The sequence below is a fragment of the Galeopterus variegatus genome, unplaced genomic scaffold (genome assembly GCF_000696425.1).
Source record: "Galeopterus variegatus unplaced genomic scaffold, G_variegatus-3.0.2 Scaffold3991, whole genome shotgun sequence".
In the NCBI taxonomy this organism is placed as follows: domain Eukaryota; kingdom Metazoa; phylum Chordata; class Mammalia; order Dermoptera; family Cynocephalidae; genus Galeopterus; species Galeopterus variegatus.
This window is the reverse complement of record NW_007730102.1, coordinates 129,835-139,848: the sequence shown is the minus strand read 5'-3', so window position 1 is coordinate 139,848 and position 10,014 is coordinate 129,835. Positions and strand designations below refer to the sequence as shown.

The following is a 10,014-nucleotide window of genomic DNA, read 5'->3' as shown; positions in this document are numbered from 1 at the left end:
GATGGCTAAAATCCAAAAGACTCTGAACGATAAATGCTGGCGAGGGTGCGGAGAAAAAGGAGCTCTCATACATTCTTGGTTGGACTGTGAAATGGTGCAGCCTCTATGGAAAATGGTATGGAGGTTCCTCAAACAGTTGCAGATAGATCTACCATATGACCCAGCTATCCCACTGTTGGGAATATACCCAGAGGAATGGAAAGCATCAAGTTGAAGGTAAACCTGTTCCCCAATGTTCATTGCAGCACTCTTTACAATAGCCAAGAGTTGGAATCAGCCCAAATGTCCATCATCAGATGAGTGGATACGGAAAATGTGGTATATCTACACAATGGAATACTACTCAGCTATAAAAACGAATGAAATACTGCCATTTGCAACAACATGGATGGACCTTGAGAGAATTATAGTAAGTGAAACAAGTCAGGCACAGAAAGAGAAAAACCACATGTTCTCACTTGTTTGTGGGAGCTAAAAATAAATAAATAAATTCACACACACACACACACACACACACACAAGAAAAAAAACCGGGGTGGGGGGGAGAAGAAGACATAACAACTACAATTCCTTGAAATTGATATGACAAGCAAACAGAAAGGACATTGTTGGCTGGGAGGGAGGAGAGGGAGGAGGGAGGGAGGTTTTGGTAATGGGCCACAATAATCAACCATATTGTATATCGACAAAATAAAATTAAAGAAAAAAAGAAAAACATATAATTTGATTTCCTCCTTTTTTTATACTTGCTTTTTTTTTTTAAATCAATGTTAAATTGGCCTCATTTGTGGAATTTAAAATGTTCTTTTGTTTTTGTATGGGTTTACAACTTTACCCTTAAAAGCCTCAAGCAAAGTGAAATGTAACCTTGCTTGATTCGTAAACCCAGGCATAGATGTAAGCTGGTAATTCTGAAAACATTTTTTTATAGCGATATGTAATTCTGAAAACATTTTTTTATAGCGATATGATTTTAAACCTTTTTTCTTTAGCAGTCTTCTGTTTTAACATTTGCAGAACTCTGTGTACAGATACATTTTGTTCAGAGATGTAGCCAATTGTAATCTTGTGTATACATTTCAGTTTCTCAAAGTTGTCTACAGAAACTCAGTGAGAAAACTTTTTGGTCACCAAGTTTGAAATACCAAAAGGCACAAACTTAGTTTCTTAAACGCATGCATACAGACCTTTACCTAGCATACAAAATGTTGGCTTTTTATTTTTGAGTCATTTTTTTATATCCAAATAGTACTTTTAAAATAAACAAATAGTGTAAAAGAGTGTTACACAGAGAGAGGATGTCTGAAAAGGAATATAGCAGAAAAGCAAGAAAGAATGCAAAGTACACGATGTACAGCATAACTAGGTAGTGAATACTGCAGCAAAGGAACACAGAAAGGAGAGGATCGCCTGTTATGTCTCCACTAATTTGGTTGCTGTAGTTACTCCTTTTAAACCATTAGGCCATGTGTTAGCTACTGAGTTCCATGGCAGGCTATAAGTTGAAACTGTTTCAGTCACTGCAGGAAATATTTCACATTCCACCTTTAGCTCAGAATGTTACATATACAATGTTGCTAAGTGAGCCCTGCGGTTTCTAAACAAACCAGGTTAGAGACTGGCTCCTTTTAACCTTTTTTTCGCTTTTGTCTTTAAGACTGCGTGATTGGGAGCATGTAGCCTAATTCACTGTATATTTTTTGTCCATCATAGTAGTCTGATGCAAAGTGGCACAGTTTGTGACCCAGTGACAGTGATCAGTTCTGTCATGGGCCACATGGAATTACCCCAAAACAGGGAGTGGTATTGCATGATTGGCAAAGGGAGGGTCTAGAATGGAGAGTAAAGCCTGGACACAGGGAATTTCTGACCATTTTTCATTTCAATGATAAAAGTTGTTAAGATCCTGGAGAGTATTAAAATTGAAAGTGCCATTCTCAGGCCATTGAGAGTTGTTGTGTAATTTGTACTGTGGCCAAACAGAATTGCAGTAGAAGATAAGTGTTTTAGCTGTATGTCTGCTGTGAGACCCAAGGGGTGGAGATTTTTAAGTAGGCACCCCAAAGGGGTGGTCTTGGAGAGAGTAGACTGATTATTCCCTGTTAAGTGAGCTTTGAAAGGGTGAGGGGAGAGAACCCAGGAGAAAGGCAGGGAGTAAGCATCCTCTGTCCCACTGCCATTCTCCATAGAGAACTGTGGGACATTAACTCCAGGGGGCATCCCCAATTGAGGAAGGCCCAGGCCATAGCTGAGGGGATCTCTGACCTAGCGCTAGGATTTTTGGAACGTGAGAAACCTGAAGAGTGGCAGAGAGTCCCAGAAACATGGGGTTCTCTCAGCTTACTCACCCTTGTCACAGCTCCCATGAGAAAATTTTGTGGGACCAGTGGAGAAATGGCAGTGAAAGTCCCTGGGAGCACCCTTCTGGGCAGGCTCAGGAGGAGGAGTCAGAGGGGAGATCAAAGCCCCAAGAAAGAATTGGCAAGGGAATCTTTCCTGAGAGGTCCAGCCATGATAATCTTAGCTGTAGTCTCCCGAGGGGAACCAGGGAGGGTGCCAGATGATCACGGTCACTTCTCCCCAGGGCCCGTCTTGGTTAGGCTCAGAAAGGGAAGGAAGGGGTTAAAAAGAATGAGGGAGTGGGGCGGGGAGGAAGGGGGTTTTGGAAGGGCGATCCAACTGCTTCTGAGAGCCTCCTCCCGGGTTTCCCCTGCACCAAAATGTAAGGTCACAGAGGAAAGAGACGCTGGCCAGGTAAAGGAAGAAAAGAAGATTTTATTAGCAAGTGGCATGTGGCACTGCCAGGCTAAGCCAAAAAATGGAGTCAGTGCCAAGAGGCAGTTAGGCATCTTCTTTTATAGGGTTAAGATTGGCATCTGGCCTAGCCTAGGAAGACCGTCACAGTGTTCCACTCCAGATACAGCCTGTTCATGGGAACAGAGACTTGGGGAGACAGAAACCTTGGGCTAGATGAGGAAGCAGTTACAATGTTACACTCTGGCTGCAGCCTGCTCAGCCTGCAGGTGGGAACAGAGACTTAGGGAGATAGAAACTTAGAGAAACAAAGCTGAAGGGTGGGGGCTTTCTAAAAGTCAGGTTTTCAGTTCCAGGGATCTAACAGGTAACAGGGAATATTATGCTTAAACATAATATCTTAGGTTGTCCTCAGGAAGAAAACTCTGGACAATTTGTGCAGGAGATTTATTGGAAAGGTCCTTCTGATCAACACTTGAAAGGGAGTGACAGAAGTAAGACTGGACAAAGGAAGGAGTTAAACCAAAGACTCAGTGGCCTGGCTGGTTTGCTCAGTTGGTTAGAACACAGTGTTATAACACCAAAATCAAATGATCAGATCCCCATATTGACCAGCTGCCAAAACAAAAGCAAAAGCAAACAAACAGACTCAGTCTGTTGTTGCTTTGCCTCCCATGGATTTGTCACCCTTTTCCCCTGGGTGATGAAGCTGCCAAAGATTACTCAAAGCCCATCTCTTCTGAGCAGTGAGAAACCCTGAAAAGGGGTTAATCTCCCAGAACACTCAAGATAGAGGCATTCCTTCCATTTGGGAAATTAACCACGAATTGAGGTTCTCTTTCTGAATATATTTTTCAGCACAGGAAGTTACAGGAAGAGATATAGGTAGGGTTATAGTTTTAACAATAGAAGCTGGTAACATTCAGTAAAAACAAGCCAGATGACATTCCATAAGGCAATTAAGAGGTCCACCAACAAAAGCTTGATCTTAGCAAACATTCTCTTCTTACAGCAATTTCCCAGTATCTTTACATATCAATCAGTAACCTGTCTGTCTTTGAGCCAGCAACCTTGCTGTGTTACAATTCTTTATCTTACAACAGAGACTATATAGCCTGGGGAAAATTTCCTGTCCTTTGCAAGATCAATATTTGAAACTGCAAGGCTTTGGAAAACCAGGCCCTGTGAAGTACATTTGCTTTATGCATACTCTACAGTCTGTTCCATGGAGAACACTGGAGGTGAGATGGCCTTTTAGAGTTGTCCTTCTTTATATTAATACTGCTCAGCTTTATACTTCGTCTTGACCAGTCACTCCTTGTGAGCTGACTTTAGGGGTAAGGTGTGGCCTTGGGCAAGGTGGCATTTTTTTGGTTTGTTTCTCCAGGGTCACTTCTAGAGAAGGAATCAGCTAAGAGCCATCAATTACTGACACTCCCAGCACTGGGGGGAATGAGTGTTTCAGTTCTGAAGTAGGGGGACCTGGGCAGCACACCATAGCATACACTACATTTTACCTCTTGAAAATTTGGACCCACTTTCTCTGCATATGTTCTGGGAATAGCTCCTCCAGGATTCTGATTGGTCTGTGTTCCTGGGGAACTTACAAAAGGAAGGTTAGCAGTACTGATGAATTGCTGTCCCTTTGAGGGTTGAAGGGGTTGAATAAAGTCAACCTACCACCAACCTTTGTCTGGTTGGTCTCTTCAGAGGATGGTGCTACTGCCCTTCTACCTGTAGTAGTAGGCAGATTGGAGAAGAATAACAGAATCTGAAGTACCACCAAACTAGCACTGAGTTTACAATATTTTTTTCATCTCTTATCTCCAGCTGGACCTCAGCAAAGTCGAAATCTAGAAGTAATCACTGTGGAACAGACAGGGAGCCAGGAAAATCCCTCTAGTTCTGTTGTGAGGAACAGAAAAGAGAACTCACAGTTCAGAGAGAGTAAGGGAATCACCCTTTATTTCTTTTTCTTTTCCTCTTTTGTTTCTCTCCATTCCCTTTCATCCCATGCCCCAGACAACCTTACAGTGGGGGCAGCTGCAGAAAAACTGCAGAAGCCAAACATCAGAGGGAGGGGAGCCTTCATTTTTCATTTGGAAGAGCTGCAGTTCCAAGAAGGCCCCGTGCCTCTTTGTAACCCTCTTTATCTCTTCATGTCAGTTGGGTCCCAGATGTGGCTCAGTTACAGAAGTGGGTGTTTTTTGGCTAATGGGCTGTAAAAAAGAAGACCCAGAGAACCAGAAAGCACTGGGAAGATGGCAGAGAAGGAAGAGCTCAGGAAAATGACCACAGTGAAATTCTTTCTGAACATTTGGGCTGATCTCCAAATTGTGCATGGGTGGATCTGCTGCTAATCAGCATTCCAAAGACCAAGAGAACCAAAACACAGTAAGAACTCGTCCCAGGGCCCAAACTGACCACTAGGTGACACATTCAAATGTTTCAGGACAAATCTCAATAGCAATTAGAGGCTTTTTTTGTTGGTTTGTTTTTTGGTGGCTAGCTGGTTCAGGGATCTGAAGCCTTGACCTTGGTGTTATAATGCCAGACTCTAACCAACTGAGCTAACTGGCCAGTCCAAACTTACAGCCTTTGAAACCTGAACTGACATTGTAATCACAGCCCACAGAAAGTGAGTGGAAACTTATGACCTGAACCTAACTGGGCAAGTTCCTGCCAGAGCAAATATATCTACATTCTTTGATAGGATATAAGCAAGACTCAGACCCTCATAAGGCAATATTCAAAACGTCCAAGATACAATTCAAAACTACTGGGCATACAAAGAACAATGAAATCCTCAACTTGCATGTAAAAAGAAAATCAATAGAGGCCAAAGATGCTGGAATTATTTGACAAAGACTATAAAATGCCTGTTATAAAAATGCTCAAAGGAGCAATCATGAACACTTCTGGAACAAAGTAAAAATTAAAAAAAATCTATAAAGAAGAAACAAATGGAAATTTTAGAACTGAAAAACACAATAACCAAAATTAAAAATTCACTGGACCAATAGCAGAATGAAGATGACAAAGGAAACAAATAGTGAGACTGATGATGATAGATTAGTGGAAATTATCCAAACTGAACAACAGAAAGAAAAAAATGTTGTGGCAGTGGGGGAAGAACAGAAACTCAGGGTCATATAGAACAACAACTTAAAGTCTAATACTTCTGTCATGATATTTCCAGAAGAATAGAAGAAAAAATGTGGTGGTGAAAAAAAAGATCTGAAGAGATAACAGCTGAAAACTTTACATGTTTTGAGGAAGAGGTATATCTGTATATTCAAGAAGTGGAACAAACCATAAATAGGATAAAATCAAGAAAATGTATGCTCTAATGCATCATACTCAAATTTCTAAAACACCAAAGACAAAGAAAAAAATTTTAAACATCCAGAGAGAAACAATACATGATCTATAGGAGAACAATGATTTAATGACAGTGATTCTCTCATCAGAGACCAGGGAGGTCAAAAGGAAGTAGCATAATATTTTCAAGTGCTAAAAGAAAAGAACCATCAACTCAGAATTCTATGGACAGCAAAAATAGCTTTTGGGAATGAAACTAAAATAAAGACATCCTCAGATGGAAAAAAAAAGAAAAAAAAAAACAAAAAAACCACTAATGAATTTTTACCTAGCAGACCTGCTTTAAAAGAATTGCTATACAAGTGCTGGAAGTAGGAACAACAAAGAACACAAACACGAAGTAAAATAAAAATAAATAATAAATAAGAGAATTGTGAAAGGGAGTTATTCATACAGAAGGGAACTAATTCCTAAAAGAAACTTTGAACCTCAAATTAAAAAAAGAGCAACAGAATTGGTAAGTATTTGGGTAAATATAAAAGACTATTCTATATCCTCTTGAATTCTTTAAAATATACCTTATGGTTGAAAGCAAAAGTATAACATTGATGAAATGTTTAGATACATAGGTGTGATATTGAAGACAACTGTAACATAAACAGGGGAAGGGTAAGAGGAATTTTATGGTGTTAAGGTTTCTGATTCTAAACAGACTGTGAAATTTATGTATGTATTTTGTAATCCCTAGAGCAACCACTAAAAAAAAATTACACAAAAAGATACCATCAAAATCACAATAGATAAATTTGATAATAAAAGACGCCCAAATAATTTCCCCAAAAAGACATGAAAGGGGAAACAGAGAAATTAAAAACAGATGGCACAAAGAGAAAATGATTAAAAAAAAATGGTAAACAAATATAACCATGTCAGTAATTTTACCAAATAGAAATCATTTTAATACAGCAATTAATAAACAGAGATTGTTAGAATACATAAAACACGTATCTTAACCATATACTATTTGCAAGAAACTCACTGCAAATATAATGGTATAGATAGGTTAAAAATTAAAGAATGGGAAAAATGTGCAAAAACTGATATAAAAGAAGTTGGAGTGGTTATATTAATGTCAAAGTATACTTCAGAAGAAAGAAAATTATCAGGATGAAGAGGGACATTACATATTGAATAAATAATGATAAAAAAGGTCAATTCACCAAGAAGACATAAAAGTTCTTAATGTGTATATACCGAAAACTCCTCTGTTAGTAGTAGATACAATCAACAGAGAGAAAATCATCAAGAATGTAAAACTGACCAACACTGTTCATTAACTGAATCTAACTGACACAGAACACTCCATTCAATATCAGAATACACATACTTTTTAAGTGCCTATGGAATATTCTCCAAGAGAGACCATATTCTGGGTCATAAAACAAACCTTAACCATTTTAGAAGAATTAAAATCATGCTAAATATATTCTCTTAAAAAGTAAAGTGGTGAGGCAGAATGCATTCATGGATTAGAACCTCAAAAGATTACAAGCAAAGATTACAATTCTCTCCAAATTGATTTATAAGCACTTCACCAAAGAGAATATAAGGATAGAAATAAGCACATGAAAAGATGTTCAACCTCATTAGCCATTGGGAAATGCAAACTAAACCATGAAAGATACCACCACAAACTGAATAGAATGGCTAAAATTAAAAATACTAATAAAAAGTGCTGACAGGAATGTGGTGCAATTGAAACTATTATACACTGTGGGCAGAAAATGGGTTTGGCATTTTTTATAAAGTTAAACATACACTTAGGATACAAAAATTCCTTTCCTGGGTATTAAGATAGAAGAAACTGTACGCAAATGTATATAGCTCTTTTCACGATTGCCAAACCTGGAAACAACTTAAATGTTCTTCAGTGGGTGAATGGGTAAATTAGTACATTCATACAAAGGAAACTACTCTGCAATAGTAAGGAACAGACTATTGATACAAGTGACAATTTGGATGGATCTCAAAGGTGTTACGCTGAGTCGGAGACGCCAGTTCCAAAATGTTACACACCAGATGATTCTATTTATATGACATTCTTGAAAAGACAAAACTATAGTGAAAGAGAAGAGATCCATGATGTTAAAAGGAAAAGGTTGGGGAAGGGTGAGACTATAAAAAGACAGCATGAGGGAGTTTGGGGATTAATGGAATTGTACCATATCCTGATTGAGCTGGTGGGATGGGGAAGGGTAGGGTAGGGGACTGTTTTTGCTGCCATTGTTATAAACTTAAAACAAAACTTCTAAAGTCAGTTTATTAAGTTCAATGATGAAAGTTATCAGAAGAATGTTCTCCTGAAAATAATTTTTTCTTATGAAAAAAGAAAAAGAAAAGCAAAACTGCTGCAGCATAGCCACAGGTGCCGAGGCATTCATGTCTCTCTGCTGATGGGACAAGAGCCTGAGGACATTACGCCGAGTCAGTCTGGCAGGATTGTAGTCTGCAGCCTCTTCCATTTTCAGCTTCAAGCCCATCATTTCCTGGAACAGAGATTCATTTACCTCCCTGTTGTCTCCTGCATCCTCCAAGGACTGGATGTTAGATGTGTCAAGATTATTATCTGCTTCAGATAGCTATTTTTTCCCACTAATTTATTTTTTTCCTATTTGTTCTTCCTTGTTCATTTGTTTCTTTCTGCTTTTCAAGAGTTCTATACCAGACTTGCCTTCCAATTTAAGAAATTCTCAATTGTCACAGAAGTGCCATGGTTTAACTCCTTTTCGTCTTCTTTGGCATCCCTCCTTCCCTCCCTCCCTCCCTTCTTTCTTTTCTTCCTCTCTTATAGTTTTTATTTGCTTTACTATTTCATTTAATTTTTCTTGCACAGTTGACACTTAAGCGAAGAATATTATCTAACAAAGTTTTCCTCTGCTTGTAACAGTAATTTTAAAATGTCTGAGAAATCTTCCCGATATTTCTGGGATAATACCTTGCATATAGGAAATTTTTTACCATGCGCAAACTTGAACATTTGTGGACAGTTTGTCATTTTCTCCAGCCTTAGCTATTACAGATGGTAAAACTGGTTAGATCTTCTGATAACACTTAGTAGGACCTTGTCAAGTGAAGCTCTGTTGAAGGAGCATGTGGAATGAGGACTGTCCATTTATATTTTGGAAGGGTAGTTGTTAGAAGAGATGGATCAGTGTGGAATCAAGCTGGGAAAGAGTCAGGCTAGCTGGACTGTGGAGTTACCAGCTTGCTGTGCTGCTGCTCCTTGCTGTAAGCTACCATCACAGCCTTGCCAGGGCCTGTGGCTCACCCAGACATGGATTGTGCAGGCTGGAGCTGTGAGTGTGGCCTTGCTGTGCAATCAGCTCTTAGTCTTCCTTAAGATTTAAAATTTTGTACATGCAGTACTTTGAAATTATATTTTAAAATTTTAATTTAACTTTTTCATTGTACATGTTTTATGGGGTACAATTTATTGTTTTAATACGTGCATGTATTGTATAATGATCTAATCAGAATAGTTAGCATGTCTATCACATAAACATCACTTTTTGTGATTATAACATTCAAGACTCTCTTTTCTGTCTATCTTGAAATATACAATACAATATTATTAGCTGTTGTCACCCTGGGGCACCAGAATTTATTCTTCCTATCTAACTGTAACTTTGTACCAGTCTACCGACCTTTCCCTAGCCGCCCTTTCCCTTTCCTTTTCCCCACCTCTGGTAATCACTATTCTACTCTCTATTTCTCTCTTTTAAATTTATTTTTCATAATTGACTCATGATAATTGTATATATTTATGGAGTACAATATGATAATTGGATACCTTCATAATGTGCACAGTGATCATATCAGGGTGCTTAGTATATCCATCACCTCAAACACTTGTCACTTTTTTTTTTTTTTTCCTTTTTT

At 38.6% G+C, this 10,014-nt stretch overlaps 1 pseudogene; it reads right to left on the bottom strand.

Annotated features, from left to right (window-relative positions):
* Positions 1 to 8,143: 8,143 nt before the first annotated feature.
* LOC103602045 lies at positions 8,144 to 9,112 on the bottom strand (annotated as a pseudogene).
* Between the last annotated feature and the right edge of the window lie 902 nt (positions 9,113 to 10,014).